Genomic DNA, 27,615 nt, shown 5'->3' on the forward strand with positions numbered 1-27,615 from the left:
ATGACCTTGCATTTGTGAGGCAGACCCTAACCCTGAACTGACCTTATTTACTCCCAACCAGCTCAGGTGCCATTATGCCATGCCATGAGCCTCCATGCCCTGTCTCCTGTCTCTTAGTGTGTCACCAGAGCGCCCCACTTGAGCTCTCCATTGGAGCCTATTTGGTTTGCTTGTATTGTTTGTGTTCTTTCCTCTCTGACCTTCATGACTCAGTTTCCTAACAGTGTTAAAGTGTATTTGCTGGCTGCTGAGTTTTGAGACAGGAATCCACCATGTAGCCACCGGCCTTTTAATAAAGATCTCCGATTCGACCTCTCAAAACGTGGCTTCTCCATCTTCTCCTAGTACAACGGAAGGAGCCAGAGCACACGCCTTGCACCACCCCCACTCGGTTCCCTTCCATCGTACAGCCTGCTTTGTGCCCTGAGCTTATCTACAGCCAATGGTCTTCCACAGGCAGATGGCTCCAACTCCATCTCAAGGCTGGGGCGGTGGCCTCTTGGGTCACAGCCCAGGGGGAGAGGGCAGGGAGGAGGGACCACAGAGAACAGCAAGCCACGGGGAGGGAGGGCGAGCCAAGCCCCTGCAGGGCCTCAGAGGGCGCCGGCCACCATGGCACACGGGCGTGCAGCCGGGCTCCTCCCTGGGTGGCCCTGGGAGGTTGGCTATTGGACAATTGAGGACATCAAGAGCCACAGATGGCGGCAGATCCTTCTAGAAAACAGCACGAGGGGCGTTCACCCAAGCAGGCATGTTGTCCCGCACCCTCTGAACTGTGTGTGTGGGGACTCGTGGTGCCCGGCACAGAGGCTGACGCTATGGCACGGCCTTCAGGGAGGAGCAGCGAGGCCCTGACACAGCGCGGATTTCATTCCTCCCTTTTGTCACCCCCCAAGGTGGGCCCCTCAGCAGAAATCCTCCCGGAGTCCCCTGTGCCAAAGGCAGGGCGTTCTGTACCACTTTTTGACGAAACTTCACCTGGCAAAAGGAGACACAGGAAACCCTGCAATCGTTTCTCTCCATCCGCCATGGCCCAATGAAGCTAATCTGACAATCCCAGAATGGCCCATGGCAAATGTGTAATATTGGGATGGCACCATCATCCATCTCAACGCGCCGTGCAATGAATGGCCACCGTCTACTCGGGGAGGGAGGCCACCACGGGGAAAGCCAGCACCGAGGGCGGAGGGGCTCAGCACAGCCCGCGGCCTCCCACCTGCCACCCGTGCCCCTCAGCTGCTGAAGGAAATTGAAAGATGCCGGTGTCAGAGGGAAGGAAAACATCTTGTCTTCTGGAATGAAGGGCTCACAGATATCTAATAGCTTCTAGAAAAGTCTCAGCATCAGGCAACTTCAGGAGGCCTGAGAATTCCTGTCACTTCCAGGTCAATGCAGGTTCCTACTCATGGGATCCTCCCCTCTTTTTCCCACCCAACCCCTCTTCAAAAGAAAATCATTCCAAATAAAATATTTTTATGTATGAGATTTACCCTGTCAACTCGTTTTGTCAGTATAGACTACAGTGCTGTGAACTGTGAGGGTGGCTGTATAATGGAAACTATGCCCTTTGATTAGCAACTCTCCAAGACCCCCTCCTCTTGCTCCTTCCTCCTTCCTCCCTCCCCACAGCTGCCACTTTTCAACTCTGTGTCTTATGACTTCTGCCACTCTTGATGCTTCATAAAAGCCATGAATATCCCCCTGCTCATTTCACCTAGCAAAACCTCCCCCTAAGAGTCCTCCATGTGGTTGCTATTGTAAGATTTAAGAACCGAACTACTATCAGCTGTTTATACTTGATGCACGGGCCCATCCACCAACAAACCACCTTGCTGCCTCCCCAATTCTCCATCTGAACCCCAAGAAGCAAAGAGCTTTCCTCTCCTCAGGTACCTGCCATCTACCCACACCCCATATTCCTGTCCCTGCACAAAAGCCAAGCATGGGAGGTTTCCAGGCCTAGCACAAGACCCTCCGCAGGCATCAGTGCACCTGAACACATGAGCCCACGCCCCCTCCCCACAAGCATCCTGTACCCCAGGTTTGGGTGGGCCCGGTGTTTTGGGAATCAGCAAAGCAATGTGAGTCTCAGAAAAGGAAAGGGCATGAAGATGACCAAGGAGAGCTGATAGGAGGGAAGTCTTCATCAGGAACACGAGGATAGTAATTAATGGTGTGGAATGGTCGCCTCACAAGTGCTCTGGGGATGATGAATGTATCTGAAACTTCTGGAACGTGCCTGCCACCCAACACAAGAGGAAAAATGACAACCCAACTCATTCAATGGTTTCTGTGTGGAAGATGGCAGGGCTCATGGATTCTGTATTTTGATGAACTAGCCATGCTCCCTTTATTCTTACCCAATCCAACTCTCACCTTGGGTTATTTGTGCACACGCCACCCTTGGACTTATTTTATTTTAATGGACCTATTACAATAATTGCGCATTCAAATGTTTTGCGTGCAAGCTCCAAAACTCTAATTGCTCGGCTGCTGCCTTCCCTCAAAGCTGTCCTACAATCCATTTTTATTCCAGAGGAATAATTAAATACAATAATGCCCTCCATCTCCATTCAACCTTGCGCCCATCCCTAGTCAATTTCCATCAGGTGGAAAGATGCTAGGTGTGTGGCGTGGTTCCGAGTGTGAGGGGGGGTTGTGATCCCACTGCCCCTCTGTCTGTGCCTGGGTCTGTGCCTACCCTTCCCTCCTGGGTCTCGGGATGGATTTCTACCCGGACACAATCGAATCCCAGCCTCTGCATCCCATTTCTGAGAAGCAGGGGAAGGCTTGCTGTGATTTTTAAGCTCAACACTGAGAGATGAATCTCTGTCCTTATTGTTAGTGTAAAGACCACCCAGCGGGGGGTGGGAACCTTGCTTCAGCTACAGCCTGATTTTCTAATCTGGAAGGGAGGGTCCTGAACGAGTGGCCCCTGTATGTTCTCTGAAGTAGCTGTTGATTGATAGGATCAAGTACAAGAGTCCCGCTATTGCGGCTCATTGAAAAAAAACCATCTGGTGGATGTTGAGAGATGGGAGGTGGCCACCCCGACCCCTGCCATTCTTGAATCCTTGTCCCTGGCATGGACTGCTAAGATTCAGAGGTCTGGAGTCCGGTGGAGATGGCTTCCTTCTGCCCTGCCCCCCACACCAGCTCTTCCAGCCAGGTCACACCGTTTCAGATCCTCTGCCTTGATTTCTGGGGCGCCTCACATCCCTCCTCTGGATCTGCTGGAAGTGTGTGCCCAGGCTGCACCCTCTGCAAGCCCTGGCACGTACCAACTCAGTTTATCTCCGCCATGACACGGAGCAGGGGATGCTGGAGTCCTGAACAACCCTCCAGATGGGAGCTCTGAGGAACAAAGGCTGCACATCTAGGAAGTGAAAGGGCCGGACTTGAACCCAGGTCCTGAGGTCTTGTGGGGACAACACCGTGTCACCTCTAGCCAGTGTTGGGAATCAGGGAAGTGCCCAAGGGAAACCCTAGCCGGGGCCACTGCTCAGACAGAGATGCTGGTCTCCCACCTGCCAGCCTGTACCAGCCGCAGCCTCCGTTCCTGCTACACAGATGCCCAGGGATCTGGGCAGGCACTTCCTGTTGCACTCAAGAGTCTGAGGCGTGCTTCCAATCATCAGAGCAATTGGGAGGTGGGCACGGGGAAGAAGCTCACACCTGCTTCCGAGAGGACCTCGATGCCTGGGTGGATGGGCAGTGGAGGTAGAGTGCTCGGGGGGAGGGGCACCCAATCAGGACATGCAGTTTCACAGCCTGCCAATGCCAACAGTCCTCCCACAGGCCCTTGGCCAGCTCATTTGCAGGCATTAGCATGGGCCCCAGGGCCCTGCTAGACAGGGCCAGGCCCTGCGTTAATGGGACCCAAAACAATAACACCGTTGCCATTTAGTATGGTGATCATGGAAGCACAGCCTGGCTCAGGGCGAGGATGCAGGGAGCTGGTTTAAAGGAACTGGGTGAGAACTCAGTGTCAACCCCAAGCTGAGATGGAAAGGAAGAAACTGAACCACTAGCCTCTCATGTCCAGGATGACGCAGGGGTGAGCACGGACAACACACATATTATTAATTCCGTTTAGCAGAAGAAGGGTGAGCGCAATGTTTGATCTATAGGAAGCCAATGGTGCTGCCACGATGCTGTCTGTACAGAAGGCCCAATTCTGCAAAGGCAGGGCCGAGAGACATAGCGGGTTTGGGATCCAGACTCAGTCATTTACTCAGTGTGTGACTCGGGCCACAGTACCTGATGTCTTCTGCCTCGCTTCCCTTCTCTGACAGATGGGAATGGAAAACTAAAAATGCTAATACATGCCAAGCACCCGGCTGCATGCCTAGAACCTCGCACACATCAGCTGTAACTTGCTAGGATTCATGCTTGCAATGACAACTTACAACCATGGCTTTCAAAGGATGCTGTGGCTCTTTTGGGGGATCTGAGAACTTGGCAGTGGGTATGCTGTGTCCATCAGACTAGAGAGCTGTGGTTTTCTTACACGGGCCCCGGGGAGTTTGGCCATGCAGTGAATGGGGTGTCTCGGCAGTCTGAAAGCGCAGTCAGAGATAGGAGAATGCAGTTGTCTCTAAGCCAAACATGGCAGGCATGGGCAAAAATACCCAGCGAGGTCTCTCCTCTCACTAAAATTTATTTTGGTGTTGTTGAGGAAAATGGTAATCATTTCATTCAAACTTTTATTTAGATAGACATTGCCTGGGTTGTTATGGTTGCTTAAAGAGCGTCAATAGGTAAGCATTTGGAGACTGCCTGTGTTTACACATTGATGTATGGTTAGTGATGGACAGGCTACACCCAGTCAAGCCCAGGCTCCTAGAGGCCCCTTGGTGCCGTTCAAGGGCACAGTGGGTCCCAGAGGTCAAGGGTGAGATGGCCACGCCTCATAGGCAGGGCCCAAGCCGCTCCTCCTCTGGGGAGTTGAAGCTGATATGGCATTTTCTCTGTGTCCAGCCTCTGGACGTAGATGTCATTTGTATTTACCCTAAGAACTCACATAGAGCCAGGTGCTGGTAGCTCACGTTTGTAATCCTAGCTACTCAGGAGATCTGAGGATCCTGGTTCAAAGCTAACCCCGGGTAGGAAAGTCCATGCGACGCTCATCTCCAATGAACCACCAGAAAACTGGAAGTGGCGTGGTGGCTTGCAGTGGTAGAGCACTAGCCTTGAGCAAAAGAGCTCAGGGACAGCGCCCAGCCCCTGAGTTCAAGCCCCATGACTGACAAAAAGAAAAGAAAACCTGGAGAAGGCTGGAACTGGGGTGCTCATATGAATGTGGACAGGAAACGGCATCAGGAACCAGAATCCTGAACTGGATTCTGGAGGAGAGTGAAGTTGGCTGAGGTCAACAGGCCATGCTTATGAGGACTGGGCAGGCCCCAGAGCTGCCTCCTCCATGAGCTCCGGCAGGCCCCAGAGCCTCTCCACCAGCTCAACCTTGGTCTTTCCAGACTCAAATAGGACAGCAACACCATTTCTAATTGCTCAAGGCCTTGTGTCTGTGACTCCTTGAAGCACCTACCTGCCTGAGAAAAACTCAAGGCTGCCCCCTCAAAAGGGCTTTTCCAGCCAACACCGAAGGCAGGTACATCGCCCTGTGCCAGCGTAGAAACCCAGCGTCCCTGAGCACCAGTGAGCAAACCTAGGAAGACTTGCTGCGGAATGACACCTTCCGCCTGCCTGCTGCATAGGGTGTTCTGCTTCCTGACTCTTCTGAGCCCCTGGGTGTTTCCCGTGGAAAGGCCCAGCTGCTCTGGGCAAACCCAGAGTGCAATTCCTGTTGTGTTCCTCTCCCTATGCTTCCCCCTCGTAACGGCCACTTCCTAATGAAACTTGTGCCCACCACTCTGGCCAGCGTCGGGCCTATTTATGAGCGACACTGTCCTTGGATAGGCCACGCAGCCTGGGCCCGAGTCCCAGTGCCAACTAGCCGGGAGCCCAGGGCCTGTTGTGCCCACACCCACCCAGGGCTGGGGACCATGTAGCTCTGAGCCTTCTGGGTCTTTCCATGCCCATCTCCTAGGCAGCCCGTAGTATGGTGTGGAGATAGGGAAAGCACAGGCCCATTCTGTCCTAGAGAAGGCGCCTGGACCATAGGCGCAGCATCAGTAGATCTGGGGCATCATCTGCATGAACTAAGCCAGGCTCTGAAAGACAAATACTGTGGGATCCCCACTTGTGTGTGGGCCCCTCCCCTCCCCTCCCTTCCCCTCCCTTCCCCTCCCCTCTCCTCCCCTCCCCTCCCCTCTTCTTCCTTTATTTTTTAAGGCAGTCTCAGCACATAGTCCAGACTAGCCTCAACCTCAGGTGCCTCCAGGCTCAGCTTCTAGAATGCTGGGATTCCTGACTTCTGGAATCTTGTCTTCTAAGCTCAAGTACTCGTAGAGAATCAGTGAGTGCAGGGGGCTGGAGGTGAAAGAATACAAAACGGCAGATGTGCAGCTGAGCGGCACTGACGTTCAGCGCGGGACCAGAGCTAAGGAAACTGCACTGTGGTAGGATTTTTGTTAAATCAGTAGATTTTAGCTGCTCTGGTCACAAACAGGTAATGGAGATAACAGAAACATCTATGTCCTTCTCTGCAGGGGTTGGGGTCCCCGACACCCTGCCAGAAACCTTACATGAAGTTAGCCAGAAAAAAGAACAACAAACTAGTAACTAAACAGACGAGTAAACGAAACGGTCCTAAGAAACAGGCCAGGGTTCACCCCACTGAACAGCCTCCTGGCTCTGTCTGTGACGTTCTCCTGAGACGAGGCCCAGGCTGACTTGTTCACACCTTGCAGGCAATGCCTCGTAGGCTGAGGGGCGGTGACCTCGGAGACCATATGGCCTGGAAGCCACACGCTAGCCTTGTGTAGACAGAGTGAGCATCACTTCCAGGGGGGAGCCGGCTGGCAGGGCCGGCGTGGGGAAGGGGCGGGGTCGGATTCATCCATGGAGTCTCTGACCCAGCAAGGAGGTGAGAGATCAGCAAGGGGGCGGGAGAAGAGGGGGTGAGATTGCTTTGCAGCGGTGGCTGAGGTCTGGCTCCCCTTGGCCCAGCCCATAGGCACCCCGTTCCAGCCCACCTCTGAGGGCCTAGTGTCTGTCTACACCTTTTCCCGGTTACCAGCCATAGGGCACAGGATGGCTAGAGGAAAAGGGCTCCAGTTAACCAAGGAAGGGTGTTCCAAGACACAGCTATTAACAAGGAGCCTCCATTAGCGAGTTCGCATGTTTCCACAGTGACCCCCAGGGGGCGACACCTCCTCCACCAGAGACCCTGCGAAGAATCAGACACTGAAGGCCAGATCTCTGAGCTTACCCCCAGCCCCACTCAGACTGAGGTATGCTCTCTCTCTCTCTCTCTCTCTCTCTTTCCCTCCACCCACTGCAATCCCGGCCCCACCATCATCCTCTGTACCCCCTTATCCACATCTGGGGGATGGACAGGCACATAAGGAGCCACACACACTGGGGAGCCGGTGCGGGGTGGCGGCGTCTGTGAGCCGGAGAGCCAGGAGTGCTCACAGAGCCCATGCCAGAAACGAGGAGTGCCGCCGTAAATAAGTAAATAGAGACACACAACGATGCACACACAAACCCAATTAATGTATATCATCTCTGGGCCTGAGATGTGTGGGGTGGGGAGGGAGAGAGAGAGAGAAGGGAGAAGAGAGCTCCTCAAATCGCCAGTCACGCCAGGGCAGAATGGAGCCTTGCCGGCAGCTGCTAATAAATTACTTTTTACTACGTGGAAGGACGAATGACTATGGTGCTGCCTCCCCTAAATCTCCTTTACGAGCCTGTGTTTGCCTTGGCCCACCCGGCCAGGACGGGGGGCTCCCCTGCTGGTTTTCCTTCGTTGGCCCAGTTCCTGCCAAGGGCTGCCTGCCATCCCCGGCTCCCTGTGTGCCGTGGGCATCTCCGGTGGACACAGGTTGGGCGGGGCTGGTGGGGGAGCTGTCTGTCTACCGGAGAGTGGAGGAATTAAGAGGACAGCAGGCCCAAGCCGTTGTAGGAGAAGACAGTGCCATTTTCTAGTACGCGTCAGGGTGCAGGAGCACGGCCCGGTGACAGTCACTTCCCATCGCTCAGAGGCAGAGGCCCTGCCACCTCCCTTCCCAGCCGGGGGCCAGGGCAACCCCACCATGGTGCTGGCACTCGCTGGCCACTGCCCAATACAGTGAGCGACCACGGCACACGCCTCCCCCCACCCCCAGTCACTACTCGACCCGAAATCTGCCTTTGCCTCTCCCAGCTGTGTGGCCTGGGCCGGTTAGTTAGCCTCTCTGAGCCTTACTTTCCTCCTGTGGAGACATAGGCCCACCTCATAGCTAAACCTCCTGGGGGGGGGGAAGAGGAGCAGCGGAAGCCCAGGGGAGGAGGGGGCGGCGCGCACCAAGCACACTTGCCCCATCCACCCTGCACGGCGAGCTCGCACAAATTCACACGCAGGGATTCCAGGAGGGCCATGCATGCGCCATCCTGGCTGGGGGGATTGCTGTGGGAGGAGTTCTTGAGCAGCAAGCTTGTCCTGCCTTGGCCAGCCATGACCGGACTCCGGACATCTGGAGATGTGGATCGCCGAGCCCGGATCGCTCTCTCCTTACCTGACCTGTGAGCACCCCCAGCTGACGCGGAGGCTGAGCCACGCCCTCCCGACAGGACATGCCCACAGGAAGCGGTGGCTGCCTTCTGTGTCCCCAGGAGAGGGGTGTGTGTGTGTGTGTGTGTGTGTGTGTGTGTGTGTACCAGTGCTAGGGCTTGACAGGGCCTTGTACTCTTTAGTTTCACTGGAGGCTGGCACTCTACCACTTGAGCCACATCTCCAGTGCTAGCTTTAAAACAAACAAACAAACAACTGGTTAACTGGAGATAAAGAGTCTCACGGACTTTCCTGCCCAGGCTGGCTTTGAACCACGCATGATCCTCAGATCTTAGCCTCCTGAGGAGCCAGGATTGCAGGCGTGAGCCACCAGTGCCCAGCCAGGCTCCTGTTTTCTCTGAAGGTCGTGTCTCCATTGGGGACTCGTGAGGAAGACGGAGGTAGCCTGCTGCCGGAGGCTCAGGTCTGTCATCCCAGATCCTCAGGATCTGAAAGGCGGCAGATCGAGGCCAGCCTAAGCCAGAACTTAGCAAGACCCAATGTCAACCAAAAGCTGGGTAGGGTGACACATGCCTGCCACCCAAACTATGGTGGGAAGCTTAAAATAGGAGAATCTCCATCCACACTAGCCTGGGGGTGGGGGGAGGGAGGCCCAGCCTCAAAATAACCAGAGCGGCAAGGAGTGAGGGCGTTGTTCACGTGACAGAAGTGTGAGCAGCAGGGGCATGCGCTCAGGTTGTACCCAGGGCTGACCCCACTCCCAGACAGCCTTTTAAAGGGATGGGATGGTCACGGGTCATGGTGTAAATTCTGCTTTCTCAAATGGATTTAAATGGTTTCTTTTTAAGTATAAAAATTTCTAGGGGCTGGGAATGTGGCTTAATGTCAGAGTGCTTGTCTAGCATGTACAAAGCCCCAAGTTCGATTCCTCAGCACCACATAAACAGAAAAGGCCAGAAGTGGCGCTGTGGCTCAAGTGGTAGAGTGCTAGCCTTGAGCAAAAAGAAGACAGGGACAGTGCTCAGGCCCTGAGTTCAAGGCCCAGGGATGGCAAAAAAAAGAAGAAAGGAGGAGGAAGAGGAGGAGAATAATTATTTCTAATACAATATAACTTAAGTTGTGAAGGAATGGATGGCACACTTCTACTAACGATGCATCCTGTAAAGAAACCAAAGACAACTGAAGCAGCTTGGGTCTCTACCCTCCATGGTCCATATCTGGGATTTTAGGTTGCAGATGTTACATACGTTCCCAAAGCTCCGTGTGTGGCTTCATTCTCAGGGTGAGGGAGAATGGGAACCTTTAAGAGGCAGAACCTTTAAGGCAGGATGTTGCGAGTTCCATGGGGACGAGCTCCAGAGGGGACCGCAGGCTCCAGGCCTTCTTTGCCCTCTTGGCCATGTGGAGGGATTTTGCTGAGCCACAGGCCCAGGTCCACAAGCCAAACACAAATCCCCCTGGCTGCTGCCTCCATGTGGGGAGCACGATCCACCTTCCTCCTTTGCAAACAGACTCTCAGGCATTTGGCCTCGAGAACGGACATGGCCAGTACCCAGCCCGTCCCCGGCCCTTCTTGATCTTCCCCTCCATTCACTTCACGCCACTCTCAGGGAGACACAGACCCATCAGCACCCCTTTATCCTGCCGCTGTCCCGGATGAAGAACAAGAAAGGGGGTGATGTCCCCCCTTCACAGCATGGGGCTGGCTGCCCATCCTAGGCCCTTCTCTCCCCAGTCAGACTCGATTCCCGGCTAGACGCTTCTTCCTGGCTCCTGCCACTCCAGCTTTCCGGAATGACGGCAGCCAGCCAGGTCCCCGGTGTGAAATAACTCATTCAACATGGAGTCCAGGATGCCGGTGCTGCTCGCACCCCCATTTATGGGTAAGGAAACTGAGGCATGGGGGGGACAAAGGACCCTTATCCCACCCCCCCACTCCTCTCCTCCCCTCCCCCGCCCCCCGTGTGGCCAGGAGCTGACAGCCATGTGGTATCCATAGCTCCCCAGGCTGCACTGGGGAGCCAGGAGCCAGGTGAGGAACAGAAAGATGTTTCTAGCAATGGTTTCTGACAGGCGACCAGACACTGAAATCACAACCTGTGGTTTGTCTTGCTGGCTGGAGGTAGCCCTCGGCTCAGACAAGGTCACTTCGCCCTGCTGTTCTGCCAGGGACACCAGCGGGTAGGATCCTCCACTGAACGGTGCACAGCGGCTCCAGCTGGGTCTCAGTGAGGCGGGGCGGGGGGCGGGGGAGGGAGCCAGGGGGACACGCTGCTCAAGGAAAGCCAAGCAGACATGCTCAGGACAAAGATCTGGGGTGCGTGGCTCCAGTGGTAGAGCGTCAACCCCACTACCGCCAGAGAGACTGGGAGAGTGAGTGAGAGTTCAGAAAAGAAGACCTGCAACAGTTCAAGGCCAGCCTAGACAACAAGTCTGGGCACAGTGATGCATGCCCATAAGCCCAGCTATTCCGGAGGCTGAGGTAGGAGGCTCCCTATTGGAGGTCAGCTTGGGCCACACATTGAAATCAAAGTCAAAAAGGAAGCGGGCTGTGGATGTCGCCCAGGGGCAGAGCACTTGCACACCATGCGCCAGGTCCTGGTTCCATCCCTTACCCGGGAAGAGAGAGAGAGGGAGAGGGAGAAAGAGGAAGAAGACAGAAGATACTAGAAAGAGGAGAAAGGAATCAGACACTGCCTCCGAGGGTGAGCACTCCTATGCCATACACATCCCACCCTCTACACCCAACACACCATTCCATTCCTGCAAAGGCCTTGCTCCTGCTTGCCCGTTTCACAGACAGGGAAACTGAGGCCGAGGCATGCCATTGGTCTCCCCGAACCACACAGGTAGCCAGCAGCAGGTCCCATGTCCATTCCTGGACTCCCACCTCTACACTGCTGTCATCCATGGTTCCCCTGTATGTCCCCAGCACCCGACGGGGTCTGGGCTCCCACCCACCCGGCGTGGCGAGCCGTGGCAGGGGCAGGAGCTGCCCTGGAGAGCGACAGGCTGGCACGGCTGGCCGCCAGGCCCAGCCAAGCGAGCAGATGGGGCCCAGAGAGCAGATGTTAATGCAGTTTGCTTTCTCCGTATGCTTTGCTGTTTAGCTGTAATAAGTGAATTGTCCTTTAATATCTGTCAGGAGCTTCAACTCTGAGGGCCGACGGCAGCCACTGTCACCACGGAACACACAGAGGGGGCAGGCACGACACAGAAGGATGCGCGGGACAGCCTGGCCAGGACCTGCGTGCACGCGTGCGCGCGCGCGCACACACACACGTGCCCTCTCATGTACACACACTCTTCACCTCCTGTGACACTTTCTTCCCGAGGCCTCACCAGCAGTGAGAGGCCTGAACACACTCGCTGGCGGGGCAGGGGGTGACCGGGTGGACCCCATCTTCACAATGAGAAAGAATGCCCTTGCCCACCCCCATCGCCTCCATTTTAAAGATACCTACATAGAGGCAGAGAGAGGCTAAGCCCCCACGGGCGCCAAGCTAGCAAGAAGGGTGGGGCTCTGTACCCGGGCCGCTGGCTACCTGAACCACGAGGAGCGCCATCTTTTATTGGGCATTTTCACAGATCCTTCTCTCAGCATCTGGTTCCGTCACTTTCCAGATGAGGGGAAACTGAGGTGCAGAGTTTAGATCCATCCACCCACCCAGGGCTGCTGTGGACTCACAGGAGAATGGCAGCCCTCAGTGAGGGGACGCCCCGCTGACTGGCTCTGGGTGGGGGGTGACTTTGGGCTCCACTCAGCCGGCCTGCCACTGTGCATTAAGAGCCCACGCGGGGCTCCGGGAGGGCGGAAACGGGGGATCTCCACTGAACGTCCCCGAGAGTGGCCACGTGAGGGGGAGGCAGGCAGCCAGGCAGACCCCGAGCTCATAAAGAAGGGAAACTGAGGCCGCTCTTCCTGACAGGTGGGGGAATTAATGAGAGTGACCGTCGCGTCCACCCATCGGCTCAGGACAGCGGCGCGGGTCTGCAGGTGATCTTCCCCTCTCCCTCCCCCCCGCCATGACCAGATTGGAAAGAGAAAGGCCCCCGAAAACAAACAGAGCCCAGGCTCAGCAGCCGCAGCCCCCACAGCAGGACTTTTTAATCCAGGGTGGTTCCTAACTGAAACGGGCCGGCTAGGAATCATCTTGGGCTTTGCAGGCTGTTCCATCTCTCTTGCAATCACACAACTTGTCTTAGAGCCAATGCCATCAGGAGCCTCCCATAAACCAGTGAGGGGTGCTCGTGTCAATAAAACTTGATCTACAAAGAGCAAGTGGAGGGCCAGGTGTGCCAGCCCTTTTTGTCTAAACTTCACTCGGTTAAGTCTTTCCGGAAACCTCTGACTTCTTGCTCTCCAGATCCCCCAGGCCTGGGAAGACTGAAGTCACAATTGTGTCCTGTAAGCAAGGCCCAGCCCAAGGCCGGGACTGGAGAACACCAATGACTTCTATTTATCCACACCAATTAATGGCACGAGGGGGACAAGCCCATCTTAACAAGCCCGTGAATTTACCCAGTTGCATCTCCGTGACCATCCTCCCCCTCCTCTGCCGTTCTCCCTCCTCCCTTCCTCTACCCAAACCACTTGCAGCAAGTTTAGCTCCTGTCCCAACAGGACCCCCAAAGCGAAGCAGAATGAGGGGCAAGCCCTGCCTTACCCCCCAGATGGCAGGCTGTGGGCTACTCTCTAGGAAGCAAGCATACGGCTAATGGTTTGTGTTTTTGATGCGGGTCCTGGGACTTCAGCTCGGGGCCTGGGCACTGTCTTTGAGTCTTGTACTCCAGGCTAGTGCTCCACTACCTGGAGCCACAGCTCCACTTCTGGTATTCTGGGGGTTCGTGGGAGATATGAGTCTCACAGGGACTTTGCCGCCCGGGCTGGCTTTGAACCGTGATCCTCAGATCTCAGCCTCCTGGGTAGCTAGGATGACAGGCGTGAGCCACCGGCGCCTGGCTGTAGGATGAATTCTGGAAGATAGGCGATTTCCTGCGTTAAGCACGTGACTCTCATCCAGAAAGCAAAGTGTGAAGGATTTTGTTTTTTCTAGTTCTCTCCTGCCGGATCGGAGTCTGGCGGGCCAGCAATCCCAGGGCATCTGAGCAGCGCCAGCACCCGGCAGTGAAAATAGAAAAGCCGGCGGCAGCACTGGAACACGAGGAGCCACGCCATTGACTGCACGAAGTGGCGCCCGGGCTTCCACGAGGGGTGGCCACCTTCCAAGTGCAAAGCAAGACTGACAGACAGACGGACGCAGATCCACACAGCCTCAGCCCACCGGCTCCAGCTTAGCAACAGCTGCCCCCAAAGCACTGGGATCGAGTCTCACCCCAGGCAGCACGGCAAGAGAACCAATGCAGGCGACGGGCACTGGTGGCTCACGCCTGTCATCCTAGCTACCCACGGGGCTGGGATCTACTCAGAAAAGCCGGAAAGGGCACCACAGCCCAAGGGGTAGAGCACTAGCCTTCAGCAAAAGAAGCTCAGGGACAGCGCCCAGGTCCCGAGTTCAAGCCTTAGGACTGACAAACAAAACAGTGAGAAACAGAGCTATCATGTCTCCCCACTGTACTGTCACGTGACTGCTGGCGTATATCTGAAGGAGGAACCCCGAGTCCCCATTATAGACAGCACTGGAGGCAAACGCCGCGTGGTGGAGGCAGCCCGGTGCCCACCAACCGTGAGCAGAAGACAAGGCATTCGGTGGAGTACTACTCAGCTGCAAAGAAGGATGAAAACGGAAGGAAGCAGAGACAACCGTGTGCCGTGAAATAAGTCACACCTAAAGGACAAGTCAGGCATGCTCTCTCCCACCCTGGGAACCTTGACCCAGAAATGAAAACACGGCAAAAACGAGGGCTCTCGGGGCTGGTGGGTGGACTGGCAGGTGGCTTGACATCCGGTGCAGACAGTAAGGTGACAACCCCTAAGCTGTCATGAGGCGTGAGGCCCGGGACCCTGGTATCCTGCCAGCGTCTCCAGAGGCTCCGAGACCCTAAGTCTCCGGGAAGCTTGAGTTTGGGCACAACAAGGCGGGGTTTTCAGCTCTGACCTCCTGTGGTCAGACTGTGATACTGCTGCAGGGCCCTTGCATGTGCTGCTCTCTTTGCTCTATTGGAACACCCTCCCCTGGGCCTCCTCCAGAGCCCTGTGCCTTTGCACGAGTGACTCTGTCTCTCTGGACACCATCCATCCATTTTACAGTCGGTGAGGGCGGGGGGGAGGGGGGGAGGGCTCTGCCCTTGGATTTGTGAACCCCAAAGCTCAACTTCCTCTGATAAAAATCTGCCTTCCTATTTCATGCTCTCACAAGGAGGAACGTTAAGCTAAAAATCTTCTTCTTCTTTTTTTTTTTTTGTCACGTTTCTTTTTTTTTTTTTTTTGGCCAGTCCTGGGCCTTGGACTCAGGGCCTGAGCACTGTCCCTGGCTTCTTTTTGCTCAAGGCTAGCACTCTGCCACTTGAGCCACAGCGCCACTTCTGGCCGTTTTCTGTATATGTGGTGCTGGGGAATTGAACCCAGGGCCTCATATATACGAGGCAAGCTCTCTTGCCACTAGGCCATATCCCCAGCCCCTAAAAATCTTCTTCTTAGCGGGGATGAGGGGAAATAAAAATGGGTCCCTGATGGTAACCTAAGGCCTGCGGAATGGTGTCCAGCACCTGGACAACGGCGGACGCTGAGCCTTTCAACCATGACACAGAGACTTTCCCTCTGGCTGCCAGGGAGCTGTCGAGGCGGACAGATCTCTGCTTTCCCCCACAGCGAGGTGTGGGAGTCACCCCAATCTCGACGTTCTCCCTGCTCTGCCCTAACTTCTCCCACTGCAGCCGCAGCCTCCCTCGACTCAATCTGTGTTTGCACAATCTCACTCTCTGTCCCTTCCCGGAAAGAGGGAGGGGTGATGAATCAACACACACACACACACACACACACACACACACACACACACACACACGCAACTCTAGAAGGTTCCAGAAAAACAAAAGCAAAACAAAACAAAACCACCCCCTGGCAGACGACCTAGTGGGGCTGCGTCACCCCGTTCCCCGGGGACGGCCTGGAGCCCGGGGCAGATGAGGGAGACAGCAAGCTCGCAGTGACCGACGGGGGCAGGGGGGCCGGGGACGGGGCTGCAGGGGCGCGGCACTCAGTCAGTCGGGGGGAGGGGGCTCTTACCATGAGCATCCACCCCAGGCCCCAGCCCCCGCGCCAGGATTCATTCATTCATTCATTCATTCACACTTGTGTGTGCCAGTTCACCGGCTGCTGTTTAAGCTGCTGTGTCGGGTGCCTTTGATGTGCAAGTCTGTAGAACTTTCCAGATCCTGGAGTGTCGAGACCCTTTAGAGCCCCTGGCCAGGGGGGAACCTCGGGGGGCTCCGAGACCATCGGCCTGCGCTCCTCCCTGGCGCGCGAGCAAACGCATCAGGTGCAACGCAGCGCGCGGCCAGCAGCGGATGCTGCGGAACAAGCAGCACCGGCTTCAGGAGCCCCTTGCATGGACGCGCCCGGCCCCTCGCCGGTGTGAAGGCGTCGCCGTGAGCAGACCCGCTGCGCCTTTGCTACACTGGCACACGCGGGGCCCGTCCTTACCCATCCATCTCTGTGGTTATGCTGGGCCTCTGAGTCTGGAATGTTCTTACGTGCACAAAGCTTCCGGCATGTTCTGGGACCGCTCCCCCCACCGCGGGTACCCGGCCCCCAGCGCTCTGCACTCAGATGGGAAGATGGCACCGGCTGGGCCTACGAGGGGCTCGGCAGGCGAGGCTTCCGGCTCCCTTGGCCGTCTGTCTTCCTGAGACTGTGACCCTGACCTTCAGATTTCCTCCCAGACCCAGACAGCGGGGCGCAAACTGATGGAGCGCAGCAGGCAAGATCCACCTGGCTGGGCGACAGGGCCGCCCTGCCCTGCTCCCCAAGTCCACGAGCTTGAAAATCAGGGCTGCGAACTGCAGCCTGGGAAAGTGTGCAGGACTGAGCCATGTCCCTCCTGCACCCGCCCCCCCCCCCACCCGCCAAGGAGACAGACACATACACACACACATACACACACACCAGCAGCAGCAGCCAGTCTTGCTCCTGCCACAGGGCATTTGCATGTGCTGCTCCTCTGCCTGGTATGCCTTTCCCCACAGCCTAACATGTCTGACTCGATGCTCGTGATGCGCGGGTCACAGCTGGGCCCAGGTCTTACACCCCCCCCCCCCCCCAACGGTGGTGATTATTCCTGTCTGTCTCCGGTGGCTAAGCTCCCTGATTTCCGGGCATGGCAGCGTGTGTGGACAGGGACAAGTCTGCTGGTGGCTGAGGCCTGTCAGGCTTCTCCAGGAGCAGGGCGGGAGGGTTCTGCCTTAATTCCATCCCCCAAGCCCCAGATCGGATCAAGGAAGGGGCCAGGGGACAAAACAGCCCACAAGTGCCTGCGCGGTGACTCACCCTGGTCCCCCGGCACGGAGCCCAAGCACCCCAGCACGGAGCACAGAGCACCCCAAGTACTGGGGATGTGTCGATACTGACCCAATGGGAGACACTGAGCCCAGGTCCCAAGTTCACATGGACACAAGCCAGTGCTCAAAGGGTTAACAGTGCCCCGGCTTCCAGACCTTTCGGCTTCCAGACCTTTCCATGGGTCAGGCTGGACTTGGGATGCCCACTGTGGAGGAATAGAAGGAATCCTCACTATCACCCCATGACTCCTATCATGGCCATTTCCCCTTGCGACCTGGGGATCGGTTGCCTCAGGACCTTTGCACACCCCTCACCCCCCGCACGCTTCCTTACACTCTCTTTCAGCCAAGGGATCACGGCCAATCCTATCTCAGACAGGGACAGGGCCATCCACCAAGCCACACCAACGCCCCTGTGACAGCGGAAGGTGGCTGTCCGCCAAGCCCCGAAGCCATGGGCTTCCTGGGGGCTGGGTGCCGTCCTTTTCCATCGGTGCTGCTGAAATCTTGCCGGCTTCTGGGACAGACCCCTGGCAGGAGGGCAGCACGGAGGGCAGGCCGCTCCTTCCTGCTGTATTTAATGTTGCTGCTAATCACGGAGATTAGACTGAAACAATTACAACAGCTAATTAAAGAACAATGCGGTTTCTGGCATCTTCGCGGAGATGGGGCCGCTGGGAATTCCTAACTCGGGCAAAGCAGGGATAATTAAAAACCCCCAGCTCGGCGCGCCCCGTGCCGGCAGCTGGGTCCCGCTGATTAAACTGCAAATAAAACACACGGAACCGACACTCTGTCGTCTATCCAATTTCACTTAAAAGGGCTTTTAACCGATTCATAAACAGAGGAGCCATAAACAGCGCATTATTTAACCGGAGCCAGTGATTCCGTCATTGGGGGCTCGGGGATCCCCGAGGTTGGACACGTCCACGTGGCCCGGGGGACGGGGCGGGGGGGCGGGGGAAGATGGCAGTAGGCGCAGCTCCTGGGCTTCATGAGCCCAGGATGGGATGGATGGCCATGGACCGCGGGGACATGGAGCCCACTGAAGAACAGACTTGGATTCCCCCACCCCCCCCATCCACCCAGGACGGCTCTCGGATGGGTGGAGGGAGGGATGGAGGGAAGGTGACAGCTGGTGGTTAAAGCACCCTTCGCTTCGTGCTGGACGGAGGGCGGGAAGAGATGGATGGGCCGGTCAGCACAGCTGGGTACGAAAATGGAGAGCTGCTTCGCTCCCATGGCTCAGGTTCACCGAGAGCCCCAGCTTGCCGGTACCCCAGGGTCACGCGGGTGGCTGGCTCGCCTTCCTCCCCCACGAGACGTGGGGAAGGGGATAAGAAATTAAAAAGGAATTAGGAAGCAGACCCCAGGAGAGAGGGGAGGCCAAGGGCGCTTCGGGGTGGCACACAGGGCCTGGGCGCTCGCTGTCCCTGCGCCTCTCTGTGACCAAGGCTGGGGCTCTACCGCCTGAGCCACGGCTCCACTTTCGGCTTTTGCGGAGTCTGGAGCTCTCCCGTGGCACGCCAAGCTCCCTCCGCCTTTCCTGCAGATGTCTGTGACCGGGGATTCCTCACGTGGTCCCCGGGTGAGGTTGGGCTGTGGGGTGTGCACTTGGGGCTGCACGCCAGCTCCAGGGTGCAGAAGGCCACAAAGAGAACTTGTCACAGAGCCAGCCTAGGACAGCAGCGTGGTCCAGGGCCTGTACCTTTTCTAGATGCTCCTGATGAACTGGTTACTGCACAGGGGCTCCCCTCCCTCCCCCTCCTCCCAGTGACCACAGCAGGACGGAAGCACGGGAAAAACCATCACAGACAGACGGACGGACGAGAAAGGACTGCAGGTCTGAGTCTCAAGGCAGCAACAACTGTTTGGAGTGTGATCAGAGCCTTTTAGCAGAATCCAAACTCCAGCGCTTCACAGGAGGGTTGGATTCGCGGAGGGAAGGCGAAGGCCTGCCGGGCCTGCAGCTTAGGCTGGGGCTGGGTGTAAGGTGGAAAGACGGCGTAGGGAGAAAGCACCCCAGCCTGTGGTTCACAGGCCGCATGCTCAGCTCCTCCTACTCAGTTCTAACAGCCATCCCAGTTAGATATCCTGGGAAGAGTCTAGAACACGTGTGTGCACGCGTGTGCGCAATACTTCACTCAGTACAGAGCCATCTGCTGAGAAGTTCCAGCTGCATAGGCCCCATGGGTTCCGCCACCAGGACGCAGCTTCATCGCAGCCAGAGCTGCTGACGGATGTGCAGGGGGTGGGGGGTGGGGGTGGCAAGGGGGAGGGCGGCAGGGGGGGAAGGCGGCAGAGGTGGGGAGGCAGCCCGCAGAGCCAGACAGCTGGGCGGCACCTGGCTCTCTGACCTCGCTCTGCCAACCCTGAGTCTAGAACGAAGAGCGTGGGCTCTGCGCAGGGCTGGCTCAAGATCCACACCATGAATCTGTCTCAAGACTCAGCCTCTCTCTCCTTCTCTAACCAGAAGACACGCACCCACAGCGCGCGTGCGTGTGTGTGTGTGTGTGTGTGTGTATCATATATGAGAGCCACCTTAAGGTGCACAATCACTCTCCCTGGCACTCCTCATCTCTGAAACGGAGTTAATCATGGTAAGTTCTAGAAGATTTTATGTCTACGTAACCGCCCCCCCGTGCTCAGCTCCGTGTGGACAGCGTGTCTGCTCACTCAAGAGCTCTTTGTTCACTGAGGAGTGTGTAACACATGGCTGACGTGCTGGGCTTGAGCCTCCAGCCATGAGGGCTGTGTGCTTCTGCCTTGGGGGGGGGGGGCAGACAGAGAGAGAACCGTGTGCAGCCAGGCCCGGGGGTGGGGGGGGACAAACAGAGCCATGCGCTGGCCCAGGCCCGAGGTTATACAACAGGCCTGCTGGCTCCCTCTGACTTCCCAGCTACCCCAGCCAGCCTGGGGCCCCCAGGGTCACTTCCGGCCAGCTGCGGCCCCTGGGTGGGGGCTGAAGGGGTCCCAGCTGGGCTTCCACGGCAGGGGGTGATTGTGGGGTAGAGGGCACCCCTCTAATACACTGAAGGCGGCTTGCGAGCCCTTGAGGAATCTCCACAGCTGTTTTCTCAGATGGCGTGTTGTCTTAGAATAAAGATAGAAGGAAGGAGACCACGGGCGGCCCTCGGGGCGTCAGCCGGCAGCCAACATGCCGTCCTCAGAGCAGCTGGATCTCCTTCCCCGCATGCTAGGGCCGTGCGACCTGGACACAAGGTCAGAGGCCGTGTCTCCCCAGCATGCCCTAAGTGAACGGCCAGGCTCCAAGGCTCCAAGGCTCCTAGGCCAGGAACAGCGTGGGGGTGGGGGGGGCTCTGTCCATGCAAATCTAGTCCACCAGCTGCTGGGGGGGAAGGGGGCCAGGCTGGGGGTGGGTAGGACAGTCGCGGGGCTCCGCTCTTGAACCCCAGCCCCTCAGCCAGGACATCTGCTTCCCAGGCCCCACCGGCTCCAGACGAGTTGTGGCTGTGTTGCTGCTAAGAGGTGGGGCAGGAAGGCACTGTTTCGATGAGGGAAAACTCAAGTGCACAGGCAGGTGGATGCACACTCAGGCACATGCACCATAGCTAACATCCCCACAGACACAGGAGCTAGCAGCAGACCCACAGGTTTTGTGTGTGTGCTGTGAGGAGATCTCAGGGCCCCGGCTTGCTGGACAGGCGCTCTACCATGCCAGCCACGGCACAGCCAGAGCCATCGTTTGGGGCTGGGGATTTTTTTTTCTTTTTTACAGAGTCCCCCTTTTGCAAGGTCAGCCTCAGACCACAATCCTCCCACCTCTGCCTCCCCTAAAGCTGGGCTGTGGACCAGCGTGGCTCGCTGAGAGGCTCAGGGTAGCTTTCTGCCAACCAGTGGAATCAATCAGACCCAATGTGGGGATCCCTCATGATCACTCTGATCTATACCTCTCCCAGGAGTCACAGAATCCCCCTCTTCCCCTCTCCCCTCCCCCTTCCTTCCTCCTTCTCTTCCCCCTCCTCCTCTTTCCCCCCTGCCCCTCCTCCTCCTCCCCTCCTCCTTCACCTTGGAGGGCAGCAGCAATTCCAGGAAGCCTTTTGAGACAGCTCTGGTTTGGGCTACTCGGATATCCTCTCAGGCCTGCTAACTGGGTCCTTGGGGAGCAGCCATCAGAAGGCCCCCCCATGAGCACAGCTCAGTGGAAGCACAGCCATGCCATCCACGGCCCTGGGGGCCACCCCAACACAGCCAAAGACAGTCCCCTGATCCTACCACAGCCGACTGTGAACCCTCAGGGGTCGGAGGGAGGCAGAGGAAGGCGTGAGGAAAGTCACTTCACCTGCTCTGGGCCCTGCCCGCCAGCGGTTACACTCCGTCCTGGCCAAGCTGTCCCAGGACACTGACCGGGCCCAGGAACTCACAGATCCCAGAGGAAAGAATCCCAGGCTCTCTGAATGTAGGCGCACTTAGGTTCACAAGCACGACAACAAATGCCAAAGTGGGATTCTGCAAGCCCTTTGCTGATGGAAGAGCGAGCATCTTAGCCAGGCCTGGAACACTGACACCGAGAGAAACTGCCAGAGATTTTCACATCACGTCGCATGAGTGGCAAGTTCTCAAAGTATTACTTATACTTGTCACTCCTCCCAAAGTACAGCAGCTATCAGACCCCCTGCCAAGCCTGGCTAATTAATGTATTAATAGGGATCCCAAGGTCTGTCGCTCCACAGACCTGTTATGTGTTACGTATTTGGATAGTTCCACTTTGGCATAACCGTCACCCTCTGTCATCTCTTTGCGTTTCAAAATATTATTTAGAGATTAGAAGTCCTGGTTTTAGGGGCTGGGGATATAGCCTAGTGGCAAGAGTGCCTGCCTCGGATACACGAGGCCCTAGGTTCGATTCCCCAGCACCACATATACAGAAAACGGCCAGAAGCGGCGCTGTGGCTCAAGTGGCAGAGTGCTAGCCTTGAGCGGGAAGAAGCCAGGGACAGTGCTCAGGCCCTGAGTCCAAGGCCCAGGACTGGCCAAAAAAAAAAAAAAAAAAAAAGAAGTCCTGGTTTTATCACATGGCAAGGGTTCTAGGACACAGGAAAAGTGATAGTGTGTTTCTCCAGATGGTGAGCTCATGGAGACGAGGCACTGGGGCCTGCACCTCCGGTTCTGGCTCCCAAAGCAGTGGTTAGGAGCTGACATATTACATCTGTCTGTGTATCTATCCAAGTGACCAGAGTTTATCCTTCCTTCTATCTCTCCATCCATTCAGCAGGCAGCCCTCGACCTGACCATTACTCATCTATCCATCTTTCAGTCCATTCATCGATGCACCCATCTAACCATTATTATTATTATTATTATTATTATTATTATTATTATTATCTACTCACCCATCCATCACCCATTCATCCATTCAGCAGTCCATCATCCATCATCCATCCATCCATCCACCCATCATCCACTCATCATCCGTCCACCATCCATCCACCCCTCACTCATCCATTCATCATCCACCACCTTCCATCTGACCCGGCTCACAGGCAGGTCTAACAGGTGACACATCTCAGCCTGAGATCACATAGGAGGAAAAGTGATGGGGAATGGGAACAAGTGGCCCGGTTCCCCGTAACACACGTGACCCTGGGCCTGTCACTGAACGTGTCTGCGATTCGCTTTCCCCCAGAGGTCCAGCGCAGAGCTGTCTCCAGCTGCCACAGACAGCATGGACCGGGCCCCCAGCCCAGACACAGCTCCCTGCCTAGGTCCAGCCACTGAGTCTCACTTCCAAAGTATCATGACATGTTGGAGCCTCAGCTGCCGAATCACAGCGACCACCAGATCCCCCCCGCTGGGTCGCCATGGCTGAATTCCCTCAGGTCCAGCACTGCTCTCTCCCTGTGTGTGACCCTGGATGACGCATGCGTGCTCTGCCCAGGGCCTCTCACTTACAACCTGCATATGAGATGAAAACCTGCCTTCCACCACGGAGGGTGGGACAGAGCTTCTGCCAGGACGGAGCTTAGTGCAGTGGCCAGCTCCTGCCATGTACCGGTATGCCTTCCACAGACACAGAGAAGCCAGAAAAGAAAGAAAAAAGGCTTCTAAGATGCCTCAAACCCACTCCCTCCCCAAACCTCAACCAGAGCACAAGAGTGCTGGTTTCCTTTTTTACCATTTCGTTTACAGAGGGTAAAGACTTGAGCCAGGTGCCAGTGGCTCAGGCCTATCATCCTAGCTACTCAGAATCTCATCCCCAATTAATCACAGAAAAAAGCTGGAAGTGACGCTGTGGCTCAAGTGGTAGAGCACTAGCCTTGAGCACAAAGAGATTCAGGGACAGTGCCCAGGCCCTGAGTTCAAGCCCCACAATGGACCGAAGAAGAAAAAAACAATAGCAGCGTGAAGACCTCAGGGCTGTCTGTGTTCTACTGCAATGCACACGGCTCGCCCTTGGGGAGCTTGCTGGCTATTTGTGGGGTGTCACGTCACACCACACGCGCCCCTGAGTCACGGTGTTCACACATCCACCCCCAGACAGTGTCAACCCTGCCCTGGCCACTGCCACCTCCGCTGGGGCTAATTACACACCCAACAAATCACAGCCGGTGGGAAGGATGCCACAAGGGGACTGGCCCCAGGTCCTGGCACTGGCCCGGTCTGCTTCCCCAAGCAGGCCGCCAGGCCACTGGGCTATTCACCGGTGCCCGCGTCTCTCACTGGATGCTGGGTACTGTGAGAATTAATGGGCCAGAGACTCAGGTAGGAGCCATTCAGACTCCTGCTTACTCCAAACCCGCCGGCTAGGGAGGAACGGGTTCATGGAGGCTTCAAGCCGGCGGAGGAGGTGAGGAGGTCGCCAAGGCTTGGGGCTGGGAGCAGGAAGATGGCTTCTGGAAAGGGCCTGGGCCTAAACACCAGAAGACCCCGACAAGGCCTCTGTGAACCCCCAGCCACGTAGATGCACTTGATTTGCTTTTTGCAGCTCCCGAGATGGAATCTGGGGCCTCGCATGTGCTGGGCAAGGAGGGCCCCACCACCAAGCCACACACTCCCAGCCTCCTTTGATGGCCTGGCCTGGCCCAGAGCCTGCAGACCAAGTGAGGCCGGGCCTTCGCCATGGGGGCCGACCTTGAAACAGAAACAAGAGAACCCATCCCAAGAAAGTTCCCACTGAGCTTCCAGTCTCTCTGGCCCAGGGACCAGCAGGGCTCCATTGGGATTACTTCTATCTCAGGGGAGGGGCCGGTACCCTGACCTCCACCCACTAGATGCCCCTCGCCCCCAGGTCGTGACCCACCACACCATCTCTACTGGAAGCCAAATGTTCACCACCAGCCGAGAAATGGCCCCGGACGGTTTACACGGAAGTTTAAGTTCGGCTAATCAGCAGCTCGCTCATTGCCTAACGACAACCGTCCACCAGGGTTCTGACACTGCGGAGACCTGGAAGGCCCTTGGCCTGGTGAAATGGCCCCAGTGACGGCCATGAACGTGAATCCCTCTCTAGGCTACCTCAGACACCTTCCTTCACCCTTGGCAGATGAACTAATTTCTGATTCACCTTGATGTCTGAGGCACTGAAGGAGCTTGAAGAAGGCTTCTTCTTCTATTGTAAGAAAAACTGCCATTGTTTTGATAGGAACCCAGACAGAGTAGGGGGAAATCTCAAGACGTCCATGTCTAAAGGCTTGGCCCTTTACCGCACACTGTGAGCTGGAAGCTCACAATCACGCACTGAGGTCAGATGTCACTGCCGAGAGAGGCAGAGGGCTGGAAGTTACTGGGTCACCCACATCTCTGATGACTCCAGCAGGAGCCTCCTCCCTTCCCATCTCTGTGGCCTCCCCATCCAGCCCAGGCCGGGCCTCCCTCCATGTCCAATGGGCCGAGACGAGTAGATTTAGCGACACAAGTTTGAAAGCCTTCACCTCCTCCCACACCCACTGTTCATTTTCCACGCAGGCCTCGCTCGCAATCGTCATGGCTCCTGCAAGGCCTTTAATATCTGAATGGCATTCGCACTACCTGCCCCCCTCCTTCTGCCCCCAGTTAGTTGATCAAAGAAAGTCAGGCAACCTGGTAGGTTTGGAAAAATGAGCAGGCAGCAGCTTCCTCCCAGTGCCCTTGATCTCTGCGTCATGACAGGGTCGCGCCTTCCCAGGGAGCCCCGTCCACAAAGACCCAGATTGACAAATCTGTCTACAAAAGAGCTCCTGCATCCCGGCTCCCCCGGCGTCACACACGGTGGCAGCCATGAACTAAAGCGGGAAAGCCACAGTTCAAGGACGAGGGACAAGCCCATCAAGGCAGAGTCGGATCTGGACAGCTCCTGAGAGGATCAGGAAGGCGAGGCTCAAAGGCATGCCCAAATGTCTCTAGACACCTCGGGTGCAACGGGGAGATATTTCAAAGACAACATTTCTCACTTTTTCCCCTTAAATTTTTGTTGCTATTCTGAAATCGTCCATTCATCTATCTGTCCATCTGTCTGTCCACCCATTGAAATTCCTCCCTCCCTCCCTTCTCATCCATCTTGTCATTCATCCATCCATCCCACTGTCTGAGCTCTACTTAATTACCTAGGTATGTCTGTGGATGGATTTGTGTGTAGAGCTTTCTCTGGCTGCTTGGTTCTCTACGGCTCTTCGGTGCCTGGCAAATGTTAAACCAGCCCCTCGAACCTGGCCTGGACATGAGTGAAGCTTTCTATACATTGAGGTAATTTTACTTCCTGGAAAAACATGAAAGAGGTGGAGAACAGAGAGATTCTCATGTGGCATGGCCCTGTGGCGTCTGAACCTGGACTCCTGCCTGACCTTGGGCAGGTTCTCCAACCTCTCTGACCCTCCGCTTCCTGGACACTGAGCACCCCAAGACACCTCTGAACCTGTGGCATTTGGGGACTTGATGGGGAAAGCCAGCTGCCACCAAATGGAGCTTGTGAGTGGGGAAGAAACATGGCGGTGACACCAGGCCTTGAACCAAATCCAAACTAGGACTGGACTGGCTTGTTTTCTTCTCCATTTCACATAAAGAAGGTCCTGCGTGCGCGTGTGTGTGTGGCCTGGGTTCTGCAAGGCTACTGGTGCATAATTCGAATACACTAACACTCAACAGGCACCTGTGGCCCTGGAAACCAGGGCAGGGCAGGAAGTCAGGTCCCCGGGGGAGACGATGGGAAGGGACCCAGCTCTGAGATGGCACATGCGTGAGCTGTGATTGTGGAATGGCCATGTCTGCCACAGCATACAGGTGACAATCAGGGCACCTTCTACCTGCTAGGAACCCTTTCCTGTCCCTTTGTCTGACCTGCCTGCAGACAGGTGAGCAGATTTCTGTGCCTGCCCCCAGGTGGGCCAAGGCCTGGCACCAAGTCAGACGGGACTACAGGGTCGTGCCAATCTGTATAAAAGACATTTGCCTCTGGTTGGCTTCCACCATCTCCTTAACTGGGGAGCCAGAGCCCAGGGGAAGAGGACCATCCTGCTGGTAACTCTCACGGGGCGTGCTTGGAGACAGACCAGGTCATCTGCTCAAAGATGGGGCATCAACCCACAAAGGATGCTGGTCTCCCTCGATGGTCCCAAGGCCACCAGGCAGGAGGAGCTGTCAGCCACAAGCAATGGACATGACACGTGGTTCTCTCCCCTGGAGAAAGAGTGAAGGACACTCTCATGCCTGGGGCAGCTGCTCCACTCCCCAGAGCTGTGTGCACACTCTACATGTTCATGGTTTTCCTGAGCCCCACAGAGCCCTTCCTAAACCGGGGTCAGGCGGAGCAAGAGAAGGGCTGTCATCCTTCAGACCCACCCTGTGACCTCCCCCTCACCTTCCCCTGGGTAGAGGCAGCCAAGACGTCTGCCCTGAAGTGGGGCACAGGAACTGTCGGGGATACATGTAGAGAATTCTAATGGGCGCCCAATGGAAAAGCTTAGTTTGTTTTCACAGATTAGTATTAGAATGCAGTACCAATACATGACTGTGTGTATACACATCTAGCTGTCCTTCTGTCCATCTATCTATCCATCTGTCCATCCATCCATCTACCCACCCAACCATATTTTACAGATAGGATTGCTTGAGACAGTGTTTTCAACTGTATGTCCACCCATCCATACATCCATCAACCCACCCACCCACCCAACCAACAACATTTCACCAGCAGGATTGCTTGAGACAATATTTTCAACTTGGCCTCCACCACCACTCCAGGCTAATTAATTCCTGTGGCCAGTGGGTGGAGGGGAGACTCCCCACACATCTCCCGACATTGCACCACCCCTCCATCTCTAGGAATAACTGCCTCCCCTGACTAGACCAAATGACCCCAGATGTCTTTCCGATGTTGCTGAATGGCCTCCAGGCATCAAAATCACCCCTCGGTTGGCTGAGGACCACAGGCTAGGGTAGTCTAGACGTTCTAGTGAATTCCATTAAGGAGAACATGTCTTAAAGGATGAGTTTGGGCTGGGAATATGGCCTAGTGGCAAGAGTGCTCGCCTCGTATACATGAAGCCCTGGGTTCAATTCCCCAGCACCACATATATAGAAAACAGCCAGAAGTGGCGCTGTGGCTC

The 27,615-nt window shown here is 56.2% G+C and overlaps 1 protein-coding gene across 1 annotated transcript in view; it reads right to left on the bottom strand.

The window, feature by feature from the left end:
• Xylt1 (xylosyltransferase 1) overlaps window positions 1–27,615 on the bottom strand; it is a 155,269-nt gene that overhangs the window by 68,973 nt on the left and 58,681 nt on the right. The gene's annotated exons all lie outside the window — the stretch shown is intronic.

The sequence above is a fragment of the Perognathus longimembris genome, chromosome 23 (genome assembly GCF_023159225.1).
Source record: "Perognathus longimembris pacificus isolate PPM17 chromosome 23, ASM2315922v1, whole genome shotgun sequence".
NCBI lineage: Eukaryota > Metazoa > Chordata > Mammalia > Rodentia > Heteromyidae > Perognathus > Perognathus longimembris.